Raw genomic sequence first — 21,695 nt, 5'->3', positions numbered from 1 at the left:
GAAAAATCAATAACTATAGTAGGAAAATTTTACATAATCCTCTGAAAAACCAATATATCAAGAAGATAAAAGGAAGAAGAGCTTTAGTTTCAATAACAGGATTATGAATCTCAAGATAATAGGTCTACATGCAACTTTACATGCAACAAACAGAGAATATACATTCTTTTCTAGCACGCATGCATTATTCAGGGAAGTTGACCATATGCTAAAATACAGATGATTCTTCAGTGAGATTTAAAATAATTCACATGCATCAATACCACTATATACAGAGAGAAATATAATGTAAGCCACATATGTAATTTTAATTTTTAGTCGCTCTATTTTTTTTTTTTTTTTTTTGAGACGGAGTCTCGCTCCGTCCGGGCTGGAGTGCAGTGGCGCGATCTCGGCTCACTGCAAGCTCCGCCTCCCAGGTTCTTGCCATTCTCCTGCCTCAGCCTCCTGAGTAGCTGGGACTACAGGCACCCGCCACCACACCTGGCTAATTTTTTCTATTTTTTAGTAGAGACGGGGTTTCACTGTGTTAGCCAGGATGGTCTTGATCTCCTGACCTTGTGATCCACCCGCCTTGGCCTCTCAAAGTGCTGGGATTACATGTGTGAGCCACTGCGCCTGGCCAGCCAACTGAATTTTTTTTTTTTTTTTTTGAGACGGAGTCTCACTCTGTCACCCAGGCTGGAGTGCAATGGCATGATCTCAACTCACTGCAACCGCTGCTTCCCGGATTCAAGCAATTCTCCTGCCTCAGCCTCCCGAGTAGCTGGGATTACAGGCGCCAGCCACTATTCCCAGCTAATTTTTCTATTTTTAGTAGAGACGGGTTTTACCACATTAGTCGGGCTGGTCTTGAACTCCTGACCTCAGGTGATCCACCTGCCTTGGCCTCCCAAAGTGCTGGGATTATAGGCGTGAGCCACTGCACCCGGCCAGCCAACTGAATTTAACCTATATCATGATCAAGTTGATTTTAATATCAGAAAATCTAGATATGAAATTTGCTACATTAATGGATTCTTAAGGAAAAGTAAAACCAAATAACTAACTCAATAGAAATCATTGATAACATTCAATATCTGTTCATAATTAGGTTAAAAGTTAATTTCTTAATTTAGATTAAGGAAAGTTTATAACAAAGAAAGAGCTGGAAATAGAGCAAGATGGCTGACTAGAGATGTATGGATCTTGCTCCCGCTCCTCCTATCCAGGAAGGACCAAGGCGATGAATAAACAGGTAAAACAGCTAAAATTTTACTGAAATGTTGAAGGGAAAGCACTGGAGTGCAGTGGGGGAGTGCAGAGGCAGCTGAGGTGATTGGAAATCCAGGAGAGCAGTGCAGAGTTACCCAGCCTCTGCAGCCCCATCTGCTCCACCCAGCTTCAATCAGCCTGGAGACAGGAGGGACTTCCCCTTACAGGAAAAGGGTAAGCAGAACAACTCCACCAGCCCCCATTGCCTTACCCACAGTCCTTACTACAGGAGAATGCCACAGTCCTTGAAAGCCCTGAGCCTAGTTTTGAGAGCTGTCTGAAATTCTTGCTACCACACTGCTCTGGATTAGGAACAGAAAGTGTGTGCTCCCAACCTCCACTCACCCACTGTGAGTCAAGCTGTAGCATCAGCAGCACTGTGCCATCTTGAGACTACAGCCACCTCTGGAGTGCACCGTCCTATGGGGTCAGTAGCCACTGCACCTCTGCAGCATCAGGGCTCCATCTTCTTTCTACAAATCTCACAAGGGTGGCTAAACTCCATAATCCCACTATGCATAGATTGGGCTTAGGATCAACTGTGATTCTGGTCCTGCACAACAGAGAAGACGACCCCAACCATCTGCACTTTGAGACAGATGAACTATGTGGCAATCCCACCCAGGGCAAATATGCTCTTGAGCCAGCCAAACTGCTGACCACCCTCCACAAAGCAGGAGAGGTCCTTGAGCCACCAAGCAGCTGACATGCTGCCCTATCAGCAGAATGTCTATACTCCTGTGCCCACAGCCTGAGAAACAACCCTGTGGTACCCACTTCCATTGTTGACATGCCCCTGTCCTACCCAAAGCCTCCACACCCGTGATCAGGGCCTATGATGCAGCACTGTGGCTCACTTCCTGCAGACATGCCCTTCAGGCTGGCTGACCAGCTGTCCAACCACATCCCAGGCCTGAGAAAGAATCCCACAGGGTGCCCCTGGAAGGCACACCCTAAGGCTGATCCAGTAGCTGTACCCCCACATTGCCAGCCTGAAAAAGCCTTTCAGGCCACCCCTGGCCAACCAAGAAGCTATGAGCCCACATCCTGAACCTGAGAAAAGCCCTGTGGGCCATGCTTAGCAGATATGCACCCAGGCCAGCTGAGAAGCCATGTGTCCATGTTCAGGGCCTGAGAAACAGCTTCACAGGCTGCCCCAGGCAGACACCCTCCCAGGTCAGCTGAGCAGTGTGCCTACATCCCAGGCCTGAGAAACAGTCCCATGGGCCACTCCAGGACACACATCTCCCGGCCAGCCAAGCAGCTTTGTGCCTTTGTTGCAAGCCTAAATAACAGCTCCACAGGCTTCGCCTAGAAGACATGTTCCCAGGATAGCCAAGCAGCTGTGCTCCTGTGTCCAGGGTCTGAGAAACAGTGCCACAGGCCATCACTGGCAGGCACCCTCTAGGCTGGCCAAGCAACAATGCATTCGTGTCCCCACCCAGAGTTAGCAGTCCCATAGCCCCAACCCCAGTGAGCCAAACCCCAAGTTGGCTGACCCACCATGTACACAAATGAGCCCCTGACTTGAGAAATAGCCCTGTGCAAAAGCCACATGACCGCCATCACCACCTCTTAGCCTAGGCCACTGAGACATTCACAAATGTCACTAGCATTTTTTTTTTTTTTTTGAGACCGAGAATCCTTTCTCTGTTACCCAGGCTAGAGTGCAGTGGCATGATCTCGGCTCACTGCAACCTCCATCTCCTGGATTCTAGTGATTCTCCTGCCTCAGCCTCCCGAGTAGCTGAGATTACAGGTGCCTGCCACCGCTCCTGGCTAATTTTTGTATTTTTGATAGAGATGGGGTTTCACCATCTTGGCCAGGCTGCTCTCGAACTTCTGACCTCATGATCCACCTGCCTCAGCCTCCCAAAGGATTGGGATTACAGGAGTGAGCCACTGCACCCAGCCCGTCACTAGCATGTATTACAGCTGAAGAAACTTACATAGGGAATACGCTACCGCATCCACCTAGAACGAAAGCCAACACACTCCATTAAAGCAACACCCCAAGACTCATATGAATAAATCTTTCCCTACAGAACCTACTCCATGAAATTGGAAGAGGTGATTGTTTCATCATATGTGTATAAATCAATGTAGAGCTGGGTGCGGTGGCTCACGCCTGTAATCCCAGCACTTTGGGAGGCTGAGATGGGCAGATCGCTTGAGTTCATTCAGGAGTTCCAGACCAGCCTGGCCAAAATGGTGAAACACTGTCTCTACTAAAGATACAAAAGTTAGCCTGGCATAGCAGCACATGCCTGTAATCTCAGCTATTCTGGAGGCTGTGGCAGGAGAATCCCTTGAACGCAGGAGGCAGAGGTTGCCATGAGCCAAGATCTCACCACTGCACTCCAGCCGACAGATCAAGACTCTGTCAAAAAAAAAAGAAAGAAAAGAAAGAAAAAGAAAGAAAGACAGAAAGAAAAATGTAGAAACACATGAAACATGAAAAAGCAAGGAGCACAACACCTCCAGAAGAACACAATAATTTCCAGTAACAGATGCCAATCATAAGAAAAAATACAAAGTTCCGGCTGGGCGCGGTGGCTCACGCCTGTAATCCCGGCACTTTGGGAGGCTGAGGTGAGCGGATCATGAGGTCAGGAGATCAAGACCATCCTGGCTAACACGGTGAAATGCTGTCTCTACTAAAAATACAAAAAAAAAAAAAAAAAAAAAATATATATATATATATATATATATATATATATATATATATATATTAGCTGGGTGTGGTGGTGGGCGCCTGTAGTCCCAGCTACTCAGGAGGCTGAGGCAGGAGAATGGCGTGAACCCGGGAGGCGGAGCTTGCAGTGAGCCTAGATGATCGCGCCACTGCACTCCAGCCTGGGCGACAGAACGAGACTCTGTCTCAAAAAAAAGAAAAAAAGAAAATATACAAAGTTCCAGAAAAAGAATTTAAAATAATAATCTTAAGGAAACAGTGGAATTCAAGAGCATACAGTTACACAATTCAATGAAATCAAGAAAATTCATAATTTGAATGAGAAATTTAACAGAGATATAAAAAAGAACCACACAGAAAACTTGGAACTGAAGAATCCAATGAATTACATGAAAAATACAATCAAGACTCTAACAACAGACTAGATCAAGCATAAGAAACAATTTTTGGGCCAGGCGTGGTGGCTGACGCCTGTAATCCCAGAACTTTGGGAGGCCAAGGTGAGTGGATCACCTGAGGTCAGGAGTTCGAGGTCAGCCTATCCAATATGGTGAAACCCTGGTCTCTACTAAAATTATTAAAAAATTAGTTGGGCATGGTGGCGGGCGCCAGTAATCCCAGCTACTCGGGAGTCTGAGGAGGAGAATCGCTTGAACCCGGGAGGCGGAGGTTGCAGTGAGCCGAGATCGCGCCACTGCACTCCAGTCTGACGACAGAGCGAGACTCCGTCTCAAAGAAAAAAAATTTCTGCTCTATAACTTCACTTTTAACATTGTTTAGTTTTTTGTTTTGTTTTTGTTTTGAGAGAGACTCTCGCTCTGTCGCCGGGGCCGCTCCGGACTACATTTCCCAGGAGCCTCGGCGCGCACTTCCGCTTCTGGCCCCTTTCTCCGGAGGAGCTCCGCGCGTGGCGAGTCTGTGTCCTCCCTGTCCCCCAGAGCAGAGAACCCTCTGTGTGTCTGGACCGGGGAGGAGCAGACGCTGGACAGGGTGTGTGTGTTCAGCAGTGGATTGTCAGACTTGGGGTCCCGGCTGCTCCCTTTTGGGTCTCTCCCCGGGCCCGCTGATCTGACTGTAATTCCTTCTGCTGGAGCTAGGGTTCGGCCACCTTGACGCGCCCCCTCTGCCCCTGGAGCGTGTCTTTGGGTTTTGTGTGTGTGGGAGTGGGGTGTATGTGTGTTTCTTATCCGAGACGCCTCCGGGTCGTTTGCTTGGAAACCGGCTGAGGGCCCGCACAGCCTGGAGCATTTGGTTGGAAAGTGAGGCAGGTAGCGCCCAAGGCTCCTGTACCAGGGCCAGGTTAGGCACCAACGCGTCCCTTATGTCTCTGCAGCCTGCAGTGTGGTGGAACCGTTTTATAGACTGAAAGTGTGAACGTGGGAGGGGATGGATATCAGAGACCCGTTTATCCACATTTTCAGAGAGTGGTATTGCTCCGATGTGAGTGTAGGCAGGTTACTCTCTGTGTCTCGTGTTCTTTACCTGTAATTTGAGGTTTGTTGTACCTGCTTTTAAGTGGTGCTTGTGAGGATTAAATGGAATTTTGACATGCAACAGTTGACACAGGGCCAGACACCAAGTAAGGGATCATTAAGTTGTTGCTTTTATTAATAGTAGGCATCCATCTGCCCATTTATACGTAAGAAGGAAACATCCAAGAATGAAAAGTAGCTTGTTGTAGGTCACCCAGCCAACTAGCAAATGGTGGAAATTAGAATCCAGGCACTCCCAGCAGGGCACTTTCCACCACCCTGCACTTTTGTGTTCATCAGGCACAGTATCCTTACTGTTGTCTGTAACTGTCTATGTTCCCAGTGTCTGACTCTGCAGGGCCCTGGTGGTATAAAGGTACTGAGACTTGCCTGTGTTTAGAGCTTCCTGAAGATTAAATGGCTGCCGAAGTTCTTGAGTTTAGCTTTAGCTCAAAAGATACTGCGTCAGACTCTGCGTTCTGAGTAGAGTCTCAGAGAATGAAAAAAGAAATACAATGAAAAAGGGGAAAACTTCAATCCAGAATCTCTTGCCACAGTTTCTGGCAGAATGCTGGCAATTCCCAGGAAGATATGTGGAGAATGGAAAGGTTGCTTCACCCAAATAGTGGCGCAAAGGCTATGATTATGGAGGATTGGACCTGCAAATCCCAGAACAGAGGTAAGAAATAGAAACAAAGGGTCCTGCCATTAGCCGAGAATCTGCAGTATGCACACACAACCTCATTTTAGTTTTTCTTTACAGCAACCTTGTAAAATGTGTGTGGGCAGCACAGAGACCTTGGGCAAGTTAACAGTTTCCTCATCTGTAAATACTGATTTATGGAAAGCACCTGGTGTATGGTGAGTGTGCGAAGAATGGTAGTGATTTTACTAATATTCCCTTTTAATTTGAAACTCTGAAAAAACAAGATACCTTACTTCCGTACTCTTTCCGTTATACCACCTGCCTTTCTGAAGGATGAGGGGGGATAAGTTAGACTCCTTGGAGGAGGAGAAAGAAATAGGTATGGAGAGGCTGATGATTTGATTTGGCATTATAGCACATGGGAGAGCCTTAGTCCCTTGAACCTTCTATGAGCTCAGGGCTAGAGCTGGGGCCTGCGTCCCCAGGGTCCATGGCCCTGCTGCTCATTTCTGGCAGAATTAGAGACTGCTCCTTGGCTCTCTTTCAGTTTCCTCTTAAAAAGCACTTTCTCTTAAGGAGATACAAAGGGATGCCCCAGATTAGAAGGGACTTCCATAGTCTATCTCTAGTCTGTTTGACTTTCCTATAATATCCTGCCCTCAGGCCCTCTGATTTCTGGAAGTCCTGGAACTTAGGAGTTCCTAACTCTACCTTAGCCCCCACTGACTGTCAGTGTCCAGTACAGGGAGGGGACAGGCATCTTGTGGGGAAGTTGGGATTTGGGAGTATGACCAAACATATTGATCATACCTTTTTTTCCTCGTAAAACAAAGTATAGAAAGAAAGCGCCATAAAGTCTTTGTTAATGTTGATATGCAGAAAATATTGAGAATAATAATTAACTGATGATTAAATGACCTTTCCTGAGTGCTTATTCTGTACCAGGTACTGGTTTGGGCCGTTTATGTGCATTAACGCACATTGTAGCAACGTAGGTACCATTATTATTCTCTTTTGTAAAATTAGGAAACTGAAGCCCAGAAGAAACTTGGCTATGGTTAACAGTGCCAGGATGTAAAGGCAGTAGGCAGGCAGACTCCAGAGCCAGAGTTCCAATGACAAAGGATTACAGGAGGCATGAATTCTACAAAATTGTGAAACCCTGTACTTGGTAATAACTGAGGCCTAAAAGAACTACTTCTTCCCCCAAACAAATCCACAAGGAGGTTTAAGTACTGCTTTTTGGAGATGGGTGGAGAGAGGATTGAAGAAATAATAAACTGTAAAATATTAGGAAAATATAGAATGATATGTAGAATAAGATAAATAGCATGTAACCCTACTACCTAGAGATAAGCGCAAAGAAATGCTCAAAGGTAATAGGATCAGCAGTTCTCTCCCTACAGGCAAAGAAGTCAAAATGGAGAAGTAAATTATGAGCAGAAGGTTGCTTGTTGGGCATAGAATCACACCAAGGGAATTTGGGGCTCATTCATTAATTCATTCACAATACTTAGGGACTGCTGTCTGCCAAGTACATCGTGCTCGGTGCTTAGGATGCAGTGGTGAATGATACGACACATACAATTTAGTGGAGCGTGTGTGGTGTTAACAGGCCTGAGATGGCCACAGACTCACTGTGGGCCTGGAATACTCACGATGGGGTGGCTAAAGGTGTCTGTGACCATGACTGCTGGGGCGGGCACTGCTGTCTTTTGCTGCTGTGACTCCCTTTTTCTTTTTCTACAAAATTGGTCACTTTCTCCATTTGCGAATAAAGGAGTTGAGCCTGGAGGTCTTTAAGCACCTCTCCAACTGTAACATTGCACTTCTTGTTTTGTTTCAGGGTTTTTTGGTCCCAGGGAACCTCGTTTTCAGAGCAGTGGCTCACGCAGATCCTGAGCCCAGTTAATGGTCATACCTTTCCCTAAGTTTATGTTCATTCTATCCTCTGAGATTATCTTTGAAGTCTCATTACATAGATGTCTGTAAAATCCTTCAAGCTATGGACAGCCAAGGTCAGAGGCACATTTTCTCATAAGTGGCTGTTTCTAAATTCATAGGTTTGAGATACATAAAGATAAACCAGGTTCCTTTATGTCAATTTCCTTCCAGTTCCGCCCTCTGAGGACCCTGCCCTTTCCCAAAAGGGGTATCTTAAGAAGAAAAATATGGCTGCTCTTTGCCGGACAGCAGAGTCCCAGGTGAGTTGGGGATTTTCCTCTCTTCTCGGAAATTTTATTTTAATTGAGTTGGGGATTTTCCTCTCTTCTCAGAAATCTTATTTTAATTCCTGAAGCAATTTTTTTTCTCTTAGCATGAAGCTTGTCAACCACATTAGCCACAGCAGTTTGAAAGGAAAGGATCAAGCAGGTGGGATGGACTGCCAACGAGATGGTGTTTGAGTGTTCCTCAGTTGTATGGCAGTAGCAGTGAAGGTCAGGAGGCTTGGTAGCCTCGCCCATCAGTTGGCAGTGTAGAGAAAGGATGGTGGGGGCAGGATGGGAATGAGGCCTCTTTAGCAGATAATTGAGGAGCATGACTCCTAGAACATGGTTGGGTAAGAATCAAGCTTCTTTTTGTTCACTTGAGACATTTGGCGTAGATATGCAAAGGCACGTGAGGCATTTCTTGCTTGCATCTGCTTAGAATATTTTGGGGAGAAAAGATGTACACAAATCTGTGTGGCACAAACCAGCAGATTTAGTATTATTAAATAGGGCCTTATTATTAAGGGCCCTTATTATTAAGGGCCTACTCAATAATAAAGTGTCTTAGGGAAAATGCTGTATGGACTTGGAGGAGCAGGAACAAATGTGTCTGGCTGAGAGAGATTTAGGAAGGTTTTATTCATTCAACTAGCATTTTAAAGTCCTTTTAAGCAGCTCCTAGGCTAATGAAAGTAGTGAGATTTGATGTGGGCCCTGAAGGCTAAGTAAATTCTTGAAAGATTTATAGAAAGTTAGTGACATAAATTACTTAGAATCAAAGCAAGATACTGATTCCTCTGGCACAGGAAAAAAGTCAGTGCATTGAAATCACGGAGGTGTTGTTCCACAAAAACTTAAAGCCTTCTTATACTCAAAGTTCTTTCCTAGATATAATTCTCAAGCTTGGCTTATTTCTTTTTTTTTTTTTTTTTTTTTTTTTGAGATAGAGTCTCGCTCTCTCGCCCAAGCTGGAGTGCAGTGGCGCCATCTCGGCTCACTGCAAGCTCCGCCTCCCAGGTTCACGCCATTCTCCTGCCTCAGCCTCCCGAGTAGCTGGGACTACAGGGCACCCGCCACCGTGCCCGGCTAATTTTTTGTATTTTTAGTAGAGACAGGGTTTCACCGTGTTAGCCAGGATGGTCTTGATCTCCTGACCTTGTGATCCGCCCGCCTCGGCCTCCCAAAGTGCTGGGATTACAGGCGTGAGCCACTGCGCCCGGCCAGCTTGGCCTATTTCTTAGTTTCTTACTTACCATGTGTCTCTCAATGTAACTGAAGATAACCTTAAGGCCAGCTGAACAATAGGCTTGGGTGGGAAGGCCACATCCTTAATCTGACGTTTTTTTTACAGGGCTAAATCACTTTGTTTAGTTAACAGGTGTAATGGGCCTTTATTGCTCAAAGCTCTTGTTAGACTTACTTCCCACTGTATGAGATCTAGAAACAGTTTGCTTTTCCAACCACGTGAGGCCTCAGATTTCTGCACTCTATTCTCTTTTGTTTTGGCTTGAAAATTGACACATTGTTTCCTGAACTTAACTCATTCTTTGTTCGCCAGACATATCCAGGCGCATTCTACACAAAGAGCATTCCGGCGCTTTCCAACCTGTTCTAGAGCCACAGGCCCAGTGAGCATTTGCCCTGCCCTCATAGTTGCTAATTAGTTTGCCAGTGTATATTAAGAGTCTGCATCTGTTGGCTGGATGCGGTGGCTCATGCCTGTAATCCCAGCACTTTGGGAGGCCGAGGTGGGCGGATCACCTGAGGTCAGGAGTTTGTGACCAGCCTGGACAACATGGTGAGATCCCGATTCTACTAAAATACAAAAAAAGTAGCTGGGTGTGGTGGCTCCCACCTGTAGTCCCAGCTACTCATGAGGCTGAGGCAGGAGAATCGCTTAAACATGGGAGATGGAGGTTGCAGTAAGCCGAGATCATCGTGGCCACTGCACTCCAGCAACAGAGTGAGACTCCGTCTCAAAAAAAAAAAAAAAAAGAGTCTGCATTTCTCCAGTCGTAAATATTCTTTTCTTTGAAGCTTGCCACCTGACTATAAATCCAATGCCACCTGTGTATTTGAACTTTTTATTATGGTATCTCCCACTTGAAGGTGCTGATTTCTGAATTAGTTTGGGTTGGCTTACTAATAACTGTTGTAACCAATAGACCCAAAATATATATGGCCTTAATACAATAGAAGTGTATTGTTTGCTGTCATAGCCATGTGACTGGGTATATAGATTGATAGGATGCCCATTCAGGGACCTGAGCTACCCGAAGTTCTAGCCTCTTTACCACATGGCTTCCAAACTCACTCTGGGGCTCATGGCCCTACCAGCCAGTCAGAAGGGGAAAACAGGATGGAGGAATATATGTGAGTCAGGCCTGGAAAGGGCGCACATCACTTCTGCTTGCATTCCATTGGTTAGGATCTCATGGCCAGGTCTAACTACAGAGGAGGTTGGGAAATGTTTGTATACCTAGAAAGGAGAGGAGGAGGTCTATTTTCATGGACAGTTAGCAGCTCATAGCACTGTTCTCAAACATTTAGGTTATTTAGAACGATTTTGCTATTTTTCTATTGTAAGGTATAAATAGATGTGATTCTTTGTTTATAACTCTCCATATTTCTGATAGTTTTCTTTTTTTTTTTTTGAGACAGAGTCTCGTTCTGTTGCCCAGGCTGGAGTGCAGTGGCATGATCTCGGCTCACTGCAAGCTTCGCCTCCCGGGTTCACGCCATTCTCCTGCTTCAGCCTCCCGAGTAGCTGGGACTACAGGCGCCCGCCACCGTGCCTGGCTAATTTTTTTTGTATTTATAGTAGAGATGGGGTTTCATTGTGTTAGCCAGGATGGTCTCGATCTCCTGACCTCGTGATCTGCCCGCTTCGGCCTCCTAAAGTGCTGGGATTACAGGCGTAAGCCACTGCATCCAGCCGATAGTTTTCTTATAATTGAGTTCTGTATATAAAATTACTGTAAAACAAAACTATCAAATTATGTCAAAGGGGTATATGCATTTTAAGATTTTAAGATTCTTTAATATACGAGTCAATAAAATCTTGTCTTTGACACTGCGAACATAGTTTAATCTATTTCCTCTCCATCCCATCAGTCTCCCCTAAGTATGCCTCATTTAACTTTTTCTTCAGAACCCCATGCAGGTGTTTCAGGGCTTTACGTCATTCAAGGATGTGGCTGTGAACTTCACTAGGAAGAATGGAGAGAACTGGACCTTGCTCAGAGAGTCTTGTATAGGGATGTAATGCTGGAGAACTATAGGAACCTGGTCTCCTTGGGTAAGCTTGGGTCCTTCCACCCCAGATTGACCTTTCAGGATACCTTTGCCTTCTAAAGATTCCCTTGCTTCTATTAGGGGATGATAACAAATGAGGCTTTGGTTATTTTCCCCCACAGAATCCAGATCAGATCCTTAAACTGTTTCTCACCCTACTTGGGTAAAAATTATTTAATTGCTTTTGACAATTAGTTATTTCATTTTCTCCTCTCTCAAATGCAACAGAGTGGGACTGAGAATAGAGTGGTCCTTTCTCTTTTGAACTTAAAATTACATTCTGTTTGTATCTCTTGAGTAGGATTTCCATTTTCCAAACCTGGTATCATCTCCTAGTTGGAAGAAGTGGTAAGCCCACAAATGCAAATGCAGGAGGGAGAGGTGCCAAGAAGCAGCTGTACACGTAAATGAGAACAAGGCGGATTGCATCTTTAGAAATAAGAGTTAGGGGTTCTTCCCAAATCCTCCGGGCCTGTAGAAAATGTTGAATCCCCCTGCAGTCTCATCTTCACTTGACCACATCAGAATCCTAATAGCTTGCCTCTTTATTTCTTTCCAGACTCAAGGAAGAGACACTTCCTCCTTAAAGTTATAAGCCCAACACATGATCCAGAGATCAGCTTTGTGCCTCATCCTGAGGCATTTTATGAGGCTATTCCCGTTTCCTCTTTGGTAGCTGGAATCACTTCTTCATTTACTCTGTCCTTATCCTACCTAGTTTTCTGCTATATAAGAAATATGAAGAGAAGGAAAGAATTTGAATAATTTTAAGGATATAAAATTGACATAGTTTGTTGTGTAGATTTGAGAGGTGAGGGAGTAAAAAAGAAAATTCTCAGGTTTCGGCTGGGCGCGGTGGCTCACGCCTGTAATCCCAGCACTTTGGGAGGCCGAGGCGGGCGGATCACGAGGTCAGGAGATGGAGACCATCCTGGCTAACATGGTGAAACCCCATCTGTACTAAAAATACAAAAAATTAGCCGGGCGTGGTGGCGGGCGCCTGTAGTCCCAGCTACTTGGGAGGTTGAGGCAGGAGAATGGCGTGAACCCCAGGAGGTGGAGCTTGCAGCGAGCCGAGATCATGCCATTGCACTCCAGCCTGGGTGACAGAGCGAGACTCCATCTCAAGAAAAAAAAAAAAAAAAAAAAATTCTCAGGTTTCTGGTTTGGATGTGTAGGTGAATGGAAGTTCTCTTCCCTGAGGTGGAAAACACAGGAGAAGTAGCAAATTTAGGGAGTGGAAGATGAGTTCAGTTTATCTTAAGTTGTTTGAAGTGTCTATAATAAGTCTAAACCAGTGGTTCTTAACCAGGGGCAAGTTTGCCCCCCAGGGGACATTTGGCAATGTCTGAAGTGTGCTATGGGCATCTCGTGAGTAGAGTCCAGGGATGCTGCTAAACATCCTACAATGCACAGGACAGGGCCCCACACAAAGACTTGTCTGTCTAAAACGTCAGTAGTGCTGCAGTTGAGAAAACCTGCTCTAAGTGGTAATGTCTGGAGGCTAGATGAATATAAGGATGACATGCCAAATGTATCTTAGTAAAGGAAAGAGATCTTAACTGGTGGTACAGATTTGGGAGTTGCCTGAGAATGGATGAAATTGAAGCCATGGGAGTGGATAATATCACCCAAAGAGCACAAAAAGAGTTACAAGAGAGCCTAGAACTCTAATGAACACAAACATTCAAGTATCTGCAAAAAAAAAATGTATATATATATGTATAGTACACAGTATATATATTTTTATATTATATATATGTATATATACGTATGTGTATATACACATATGTATGTATATATACACAGGGCTTCTCTCCAGTGTGGATCCTTTGATGTTGGGTAACATGGGTGCTTCTACTGAAGGCTTTCCCACACTCCTGACAATCAAATGGTTTCTTTCCAGTATGAACCCTCTGATGCTGGGTAAGAGATGAACTCTGGCTGAAGGCTTTCCCAGTCTTTACAGGTGTAGGGTTTCTCTCCAGTGTAGACTTTTGTATGTTTTGTAAGAGTTGAGCTCTGACTGAAGGCTTCACCACATTCTTTACACTTGTAGGGTTTTTCTCCAGTATGAGTTCTGTCACGTAAATGTGGCAGAGCTTTCGTGTAGTTCAGCCCTCATTAGACACCAGAGACTTCACAGTGGAGAATCTCCCTGAATGTCTGGACAAATCCACTCAGACGCTTCATTTTGTTAAATACCAAAGAATTATACTTTTATAGGTTGTTACAGTGGCGATGCTTTATTGTATTTTAAGGGATGAAAATCCCCCCTCTCCTACCCCAGTTATTTTCTCTTGCAAAACTATCAGAATATCACAAATCCAAGTGAAGAAACACTGAACTGAAATCTGGACTAGCCTTATAGACTCTAAAGCTCAATTTTTATATGTATATGTGTGTATTTTTATCTGTACCTGAAATGACTGCTGTCACCATGCAGTGATTTTACCCCCCTTCCCTGGCCTCAGGAATAAGCCAAGAAATTCTAGTTGTGCAGAACTGAGCTTGTTGCCCCTTCCTGTACTGATGGAAATAGTGCCATGTCCAAACAAGATAAAGAAGCTCATAGCTAATTACATATCCTAATACCACCTTCCTATAAAACTTTGCCTTAATCTGTAGTCATTCCTGCCCCCAGCTCATACCCTCCTGTGGGCAGCTTTTGTTTGCTTTACCTCATCCCACTGGTTTGTGATCACCCCCCGGGAGATGAGGGACCCAGTTAATAGGCCAGATGTCAAGACTGATGATATTTCACACACTAAGAGAACTTGAAAGTTTACTATTCATACACAGGGTTTCTGGGGAGAGCAGGATAGATGAAAGCTGGTCCAAAATGGCAAGAACAGAGAGGAGGCTGGGCCTTTAAAGTGGCTAGGGAGTGGGGCTGGAGAGCATTCGATCTGTGGGCTTGAGGGATTCAAGCTTCCTGCCAGTGCTGGGAGCTCAGGAGATGCCCATGGATTTCTTTATCTAAAGCACCAGGTGTGCGATGGGGCAGTGTGGGGGAGGGGAGAATAGAAAATGGTGGAAACTTAAATGCTGTCAATGGCCAGACATCAAAAATGGAGCCAAACTCTGTTACATCTACCTTTTCAGAAATCTTTTTTCACTTATCTCAAAATAGCTCTTTAATGTTATTGTGTCTTTTTTTTTTTTTTTTTTGAGACGGAGTCTTGCTCTGTCACCAGGCTGGAGTACAATGGCATGATCTCAGCTCACTGTGACCTCCGCCTCCCAGGTTCAAGTGATTCTCCTGCCTCAGCCTCCCAAGTAGCTGGGACTACAGGTGCCCGTCGCCACGCCTGGCTAATTTTTGTATTTTTTGTAGAGACAGGGTTTCACCATGTTGGCCAGGATGGTCTCAATCTCTTGACCTCATGATCCACCCGTCTCAGCCTCCCAAAGTGTTGGGATTACAAGCGTGAGCCACCGCACCCGGCCTATTGTGTCTTCCGTTGATGAGGAATCTATTTTGCTTTTTCCGTCTCCCCTTTCTTAGAATTTTCTTTTTTTTCCCTTCCTTAAGGCTGAAATTATAACTATCAGTTCTCAGAAAGTAAGAACCATTTACCTTGGAAACTGTCAGCCTTACATAGTAACTATTATGCAATCCCAACAGAAGAGTTAGGGAAGATTGAGTCAACACTTTTAGAAAACATTTAAAAAAAAAATGGTCATATGAATTTGTATCAGACTATCACCAGATTAAGTTACTTGAGGCTGCCTGATGAAAATTCCTGTATATGGCTCTAAGAAATTTTATGTGTACCTAATAAAGCCAGGCATTATTTTTTGGTTATTCTGTGACTCAACACTTACTTGCAAACTTTTTTTTTCTTTCAAATCTTCCTAAGCTTAAATTGATGTTGGAGTCACTTTTTTGGTTTCCATGAATTATTTTCCCTGCCTTTTTTTTTTCTTCCTGTTTTAGATGCATTTCAGTTACCTGAGAGTAATCCGATTGTATAGGATTGGAGTCCCTTGACTTTCCCATATCATTCCCAGTGTACTAACCAGAACCTGAGATTTCCCTGCTTTCTATTTTTCTCACTAAAAGGGCTATTCTGAACTCTCTCTCCTCACCTGCTTTCCTATCCTTCTCTTCTGTTTAAAGAAGTCGGTGTTAGTACAGCTTGAAATTCAACAGGGCTTGAATTACAGAAGGCACAACTGAAGTTAGAGAAGAAAGGATTTTTGTTCTGAAAATTAGCGGTGAGACAGACCACTCTGAATAAATGGTGATATCTGGAAATAATTTTTGAAATGCCCAAAATCCTTCGTAACTTTAAGAAATTGAAAAGGGGTGGGGAGGGTCGTCTATAAGAGTGTCTGTCATTAGAATAGGACTTATTAAAGTAATGTTTGTTAACAATTGGTAACAAGGTCATTTCCAAACATAGTTCCTGGAGCCAGTTGGCTTTGGATTGGTAGAAACCATTGTTGTTCCTTCAGAGTCCTCATCTTTGGTAATTTATTTTAGAACTAAAGACTGAAGACAGATGTCCTTGAACAAAAGGTCTGTCCTAGAATGGGTGGATTGCATGAATTCATGGATTGTACTGTAGTGAATTGGTATAATTCTCTTGTAGCCTAAATATAATTTGGATCCAGAAATATTAAAATTTTGAGGACATTATAGTGATGAAATATTTGAAATCAGAACAGTTCTAGAAATGTTATGACTCTGGGACTTACAGAGCCTTTTTTGTTTTGTTTCAGTTTACTCTGACTGTACTGTTAGTAGTATGGTCTATGCTTGTGCTCTCCTCTCAGATTTGTTTGTTTGTTTGTTTGTTTGAGACAGGGTTTTGCTGTATTGCCTGGGCTGGAGTGCAGCGACGCCATCACAGCTCACTGCAGCCTTGAACTCTTAGGATCCTTGATCCTCCCACCTCAGCCTCCCGAGTAGCTGGGACCACAGGCAAACGTCACCACACCCGGCTAATTTGTTTGTATTTTTTGTAGATGGTGTTTTGCCATATAGCCCAGACTGGTCTTGAACTCTTGAGCTCAAGCAGTCTGCCCACCTTAGCTTCCTGAAGTGCTGGCATTACTGGCATGAGCCGCCATGCCCAGCATTTGGATATTTCTATAACAGGGTTCTCTTTCGTGGGCTGTAGTGTAGACCACACTTACCCTTCATGATGGAGAATATAATTCCTCTCCTTTTACAACCTAAGCTAAAGCTCAGTGTGTTTGTTTGGTTGTGGTAAAGTCTGGGGTGGGGGTTTGATTTGGGGCTTTAGATAGTAAATGTTCTGATATTTTGATCTCTTTTTGGTAGGTAATCTGGATTCTTTAGTTTTTAAATCATGAGTGTGTAATTTTCTAACTTATATGTTAAAATTGCCTGTATGCTTGGCTGATATGTGTCCAATGAAGGGAAAATTAATTTATATGTTAAATTAATTCCTCCAAGCAAATTATCCTGAATAATTTGCACTGTTGTGATAAACTAACTAGGGTGACCCCAGGCTTGATTTGAGGATTGTAGGAAGAGATATTTAGTGATTAAAGTAGGGCTTTCTGTCTTTTCGGAGGAGGCGTTAATACTTTTTAGGTTTTCTTTAAGTTAAGAGGCAGTTGTCACGTTATCACTCTTTTCATTTTGCAAGTTAGTCTCCTTTAGGACCCAACTTAAGGTATCACCTCCACCCTCACCTCTTGGCCACTGTAACTGAAAATAATCTCTTCCTCTGAATACCGGTGCTGCTTACTTACTATTTATATCACTCACATATGCCTATGAAACATGACAATTTTGGTTTGATACTAATATCCGGCCTTATTCTCAATTTTAACATCATCAGGGATCATGATTTTAACATCATTATCATCATGATGAGGGAAACCTATCTTTGTTTAGGGCTTTCGTTGCTGATTTTACACAAAATAATACTTGCATACGGTTAAAAAAATCACATGAAATAGAGTTTTTCAATGAAAAGTCATTCTTCTAGGAACTTTGACCTGTTAGATATATATCGTATATTTGATGACTGCTGGGTATGTTTTGCCAAGAGTCATCTATGCAAAATACAGTGGCTTGAGATAAACATCTCAGGAAAAATCATCTCATACTTATATTTTACTTAACAAGAATTCACCCATATGCACCAAGATATCCCCCCAAACCAAAAGATAAATTAGTATAATTAAGAATACTATAAAATTATGTTTTGCACACCTATATAAAATTCTATATTTATCTATTTATACATGAGTTATTATCAGAGCTATACACAAAACTAGGTGTATTTTATGGGCAAATTCAAGGATTTTTAAAGACAATATTGGTATTGCCCTGTTTTCATCTTACATGCTGACTACAGAAGTAACCTTGTGTAAGAGCACGACTTCAGTGAATCTAGAAGCCCAGTCAGTTCATTCATGTGCTAGTTTATTCCTCTTCCTGAGGGTTTTTCCTTGGTTTGCCAAAGTTGACTGTATCAGAAGATACGCCAATTTATCCTAGTAGGAAGATTGCTAGGATACAGCAACACGGTGAATAAAGAAGCACTTCAGATTAATCCAAGTCCAAAAAAACTCCACTTAACCTTAATCAGCTTCACATATTAGTCCTGGAATAAATGTGACTATAGTGAAAGTGGGAAGACATTAGACAATATTCATTTGTATATTATTGATATCAGATGATGCACACTGACAAAAACAAAACCCTAGAAATACAGTAACTGTATAGTGAAGCCATGGCTTAGGATTCTTTGCTTATTCAGTATCACGGTTTTTATAGGACCCCAACACTAGAAATTAAAAAAGATTCCAGTAACACCAACCTAATTGTATGCAGAATAATCTTTAGTGGAGAAAATACTTACAATTGTATAGAAAGCCTACAGTGGATCATTTGTCCTCATCCCTGTTCATAGATTTTAGAACCAAAGGGAACTTTGAATATATAATATGGGCCTTTTATTTTGCAAGTGAGGAGATGGAGATCTGGAAAGGTTAAATGATATGCCCGTGCTATTTGGGGTGAGGGCAGTGGATAGTGGAGCTGAGCTTCCACAGACCTCCCAACCCTGCATAAAAAAAAGACCTTTCTGTGACATGTAGACCATAGAGAGCATCTGGGAGAGCAATGGGCATAGGGACGCTTCGACATGGGAGAAATTAGCGGCTGATTGAGGGACAGGAGGGAGCTGGTTTACATTTAGTGGTAATTATTGACTGGAGCACTGTGATGAGGCCATGGTACAGAGTGCTTTGAAGTCCTGCCCTGGGCCTGGGAATGGAGTCTGGATACATGTGACAGGCTTTGCATCCTTGTTGCTTCTGCCCTGTGGCAATTGGGGATTTACTGGATGAAAATGGGTTTTCTTGTTACTGAATTTAAACTGCAGAATATCTTCAAGCTATGAAAAGAATTCTGTGTGCATGCACCTGTGGGTTAGAACACTCATTCTAACTGACATGAGGGAATTATCTCATGAAGACTTTACCTGGTGTGATATTCTTATGAGTGAATGAGTGAACACCTTTTGTTTCTCGACTTTGCACTCACAAGACTCACTCTTTCACATTAGTGGTTCTCAACCAGGGGAGATTTTCCCCCTCCAGGAGACAACTGCCAGTGTCTGGAGACAGTTTTGGTTGTCACAGTTGGGGGAGGGGGTGTTACTGGCACCTAGAGGATAGAGGCAAGGGATACTGCTAATCATCCTACAATGCACGGGACAGCCCCTACAAAAAAGGATTGTCCCACCCGAAACGGCAGTAGCACTGAGATTCAGGAATTTTTAGATAACCAATTTACTGTGGCAGTATATCCCCACGAGGTGGCGGTACAGCCTCCTGCTGCAATGTTAAACTACAGTAGTTCACCGTGAGCAGTTGATTGTAATAGCGAATCTATTCTCTTTTTCAAAAAGTACACTTAAACATTTTTTACATTAAAAAAGTGAAATATTCTTTGTGACAGAATCAAATAGTATACTGTAGAAGTGTATAAGTAAAAGAAAGGGGTTCCTGAGTTCCCCCTTGAAATGCTACCCTTTAGAATTGATGTGTATCTTTTTAGATTCTTTTCTTGTGCGTGTATGTGTATGCATGCATAACTAGTAGTGTACTGTTTTTCAACTCACTTATAACTTTCAACATTATACTTTAGACATCTTTAAAAATAATTTAGAGGTATCTCATTTTTTTAAATGGATGCATTGTGTTCTGATGTATGGATGTCCTATAATTTCTATATATTCTTATTAATGGGCATTTGGGTTCTTTCCAGTTTTTTTTCCTGATACAGGCAATTCAGTGGTCATGCCGCTATTTCTGTAGGATAGATTCCTGGAAATGTGAGAGCTGGGTCAGAGGACATTTAAAATATTGATGAATTGACTGTACTAGTTTATACTCTAACAGTGTAGCAGAGTGCCTTTTTCTCTCCCAAACATTGGATACTATCAAGATTTTATTTTTAATATATATTTTATTATATTTCATTCTTAATAATGTTGAATGTCTTTTCCTATGTTTATTTTTTCTATGTTTATCAGTTATTTGTAGTTCTTCCATGAATTGCCTATTCATTTCCTTTTTCCATTTTTTATTGGGTTGCTTTCTTTTTATCAATTTGGAGTAGTTCCTTATACATTTTGCTTATTAATGCTTTGTCTGAAGTTTCTTTTTGAATATGGGATAAGTTAAGGATAACATAGCTAGCCAATTGAACTAACTGTCCTTATTGAATAATTCCTCCCTTTCTCACTGAGTTGAAATATATACGTATATGAATCTGTTTTTGGACTCTGTTCCATCTAATGCTGTGCTAGTTTCACAGTGTTTTATTTATTGTGGCTTGTAGCTGGTTGGTGAAGAAGGATGGGAAGAACGTTTGGTGGTGTGTTTTCATGTGCAAAAGTGTGTTTTCATGTGCAAAAGCCTAGAGACAGGAGAAAACGGCAAGGGACTGAAGGAAGGCCAGAGGCTAAGGAACGAACGAGTGCCTGAGGAGGAGGGGGAATGACGCTGGAGCACAGGTGGGGCTCAGATCATACAAGACCCCATGGGCCATTTTCAAATCTGGATCTTTATTCTTAGAGCCATGGAAAGATTTTAACCAGAGAAGTGACATGATCAGACTTATATTTTTTGAAGCTTTCTTTGGACTTCTGCTTCTGGCTATGATGGAGTAACTGGTACTAGGCTAGCCCTCCCACCATAAACTGCTATACAACATGACAAAATAGATGAGACAACTATTTTCAGGCAGTGAACAATAGGTAGCACAGAACTACTGATCCCAGACAGAGGGAAACTCATGAGGTGAACCCCACAATCACCCAACTTTCTGTCTTAGAACTACTTCCAACCATGGCACAGACAGCTGGAGTCCATGTAGAGCACAGTGGTCCCACTGAGTGGAGGATGTGGAAATCAGGGTTCAGAGCAGCGGAAGCAGATAGATAGTGCGGGGTGAGATACAGAGAGGAGGGAGTTGTATAAGAGCGTACACGAGTACATGGATAGGTCCCTTGTAAGCCGAAGGTTGAGAGGCAAGCTGAACATGAGCTAGGTGAGATCACTCAAGGGTTATAAGATAGTGGCTACTGTGGGGTTGAGAGTGGAACAGTGTCCCAGTGGGATCCTGGGACATACAAAGGACACTAGAAAAAAAAAAAGAAAATCTGAGTAAGTATGGACGTCAGTTAATAATGTATCAATATTAGTTCATTAATTGTGACAAACTATCATAGAGTAACGTAAGATGTTAACAGTAGAGGTGTTGTGTACCCCTATGGTAGAAAGACTGAAGGGTCTTATGTACCCCTATTGGGTGTGGGGTAGATAGGAACTCTTTAAAAAAGAGTTTGATCTACCATGGTAGATAATTTATTCTTTCCATAGAAATGATGGAATTCTTAGATGAAGAAGCATTCAAAGAGAAGTCAGCCAAAACATATAGGAAGAAGAAAGTATCATAGATGTGTATCAGGAAGTTAATTGATAAATATTCTCTCTGGGGAAAAAAAAAGCTACTTCTGCTTGCATCTTACACAATTGCACGTGTACATTTTTGCTGGAAAACAATCAGAAGTCCTATTTTGTTATTTAGAATGTTATAAAGTCATGTACTCGAGAGTTGAGATATA

General features: G+C 43.0%; 1 pseudogene; it reads left to right on the top strand.

Annotated features, from left to right (window-relative positions):
• Positions 1-4,838: 4,838 nt before the first annotated feature.
• LOC109026863 (tripartite motif-containing protein 16-like) overlaps positions 4,839-21,695 on the top strand; it is a 33,756-nt pseudogene continuing 16,899 nt past the window's right edge.

This window comes from Gorilla gorilla, chromosome 4, assembly GCF_029281585.2.
Source record: "Gorilla gorilla gorilla isolate KB3781 chromosome 4, NHGRI_mGorGor1-v2.1_pri, whole genome shotgun sequence".
In the NCBI taxonomy this organism is placed as follows: Eukaryota; Metazoa; Chordata; class Mammalia; order Primates; family Hominidae; genus Gorilla; species Gorilla gorilla.
The sequence above is the reverse complement of the archived record's forward strand: the minus strand, read 5'-3'. Positions and strand labels throughout refer to the sequence as shown.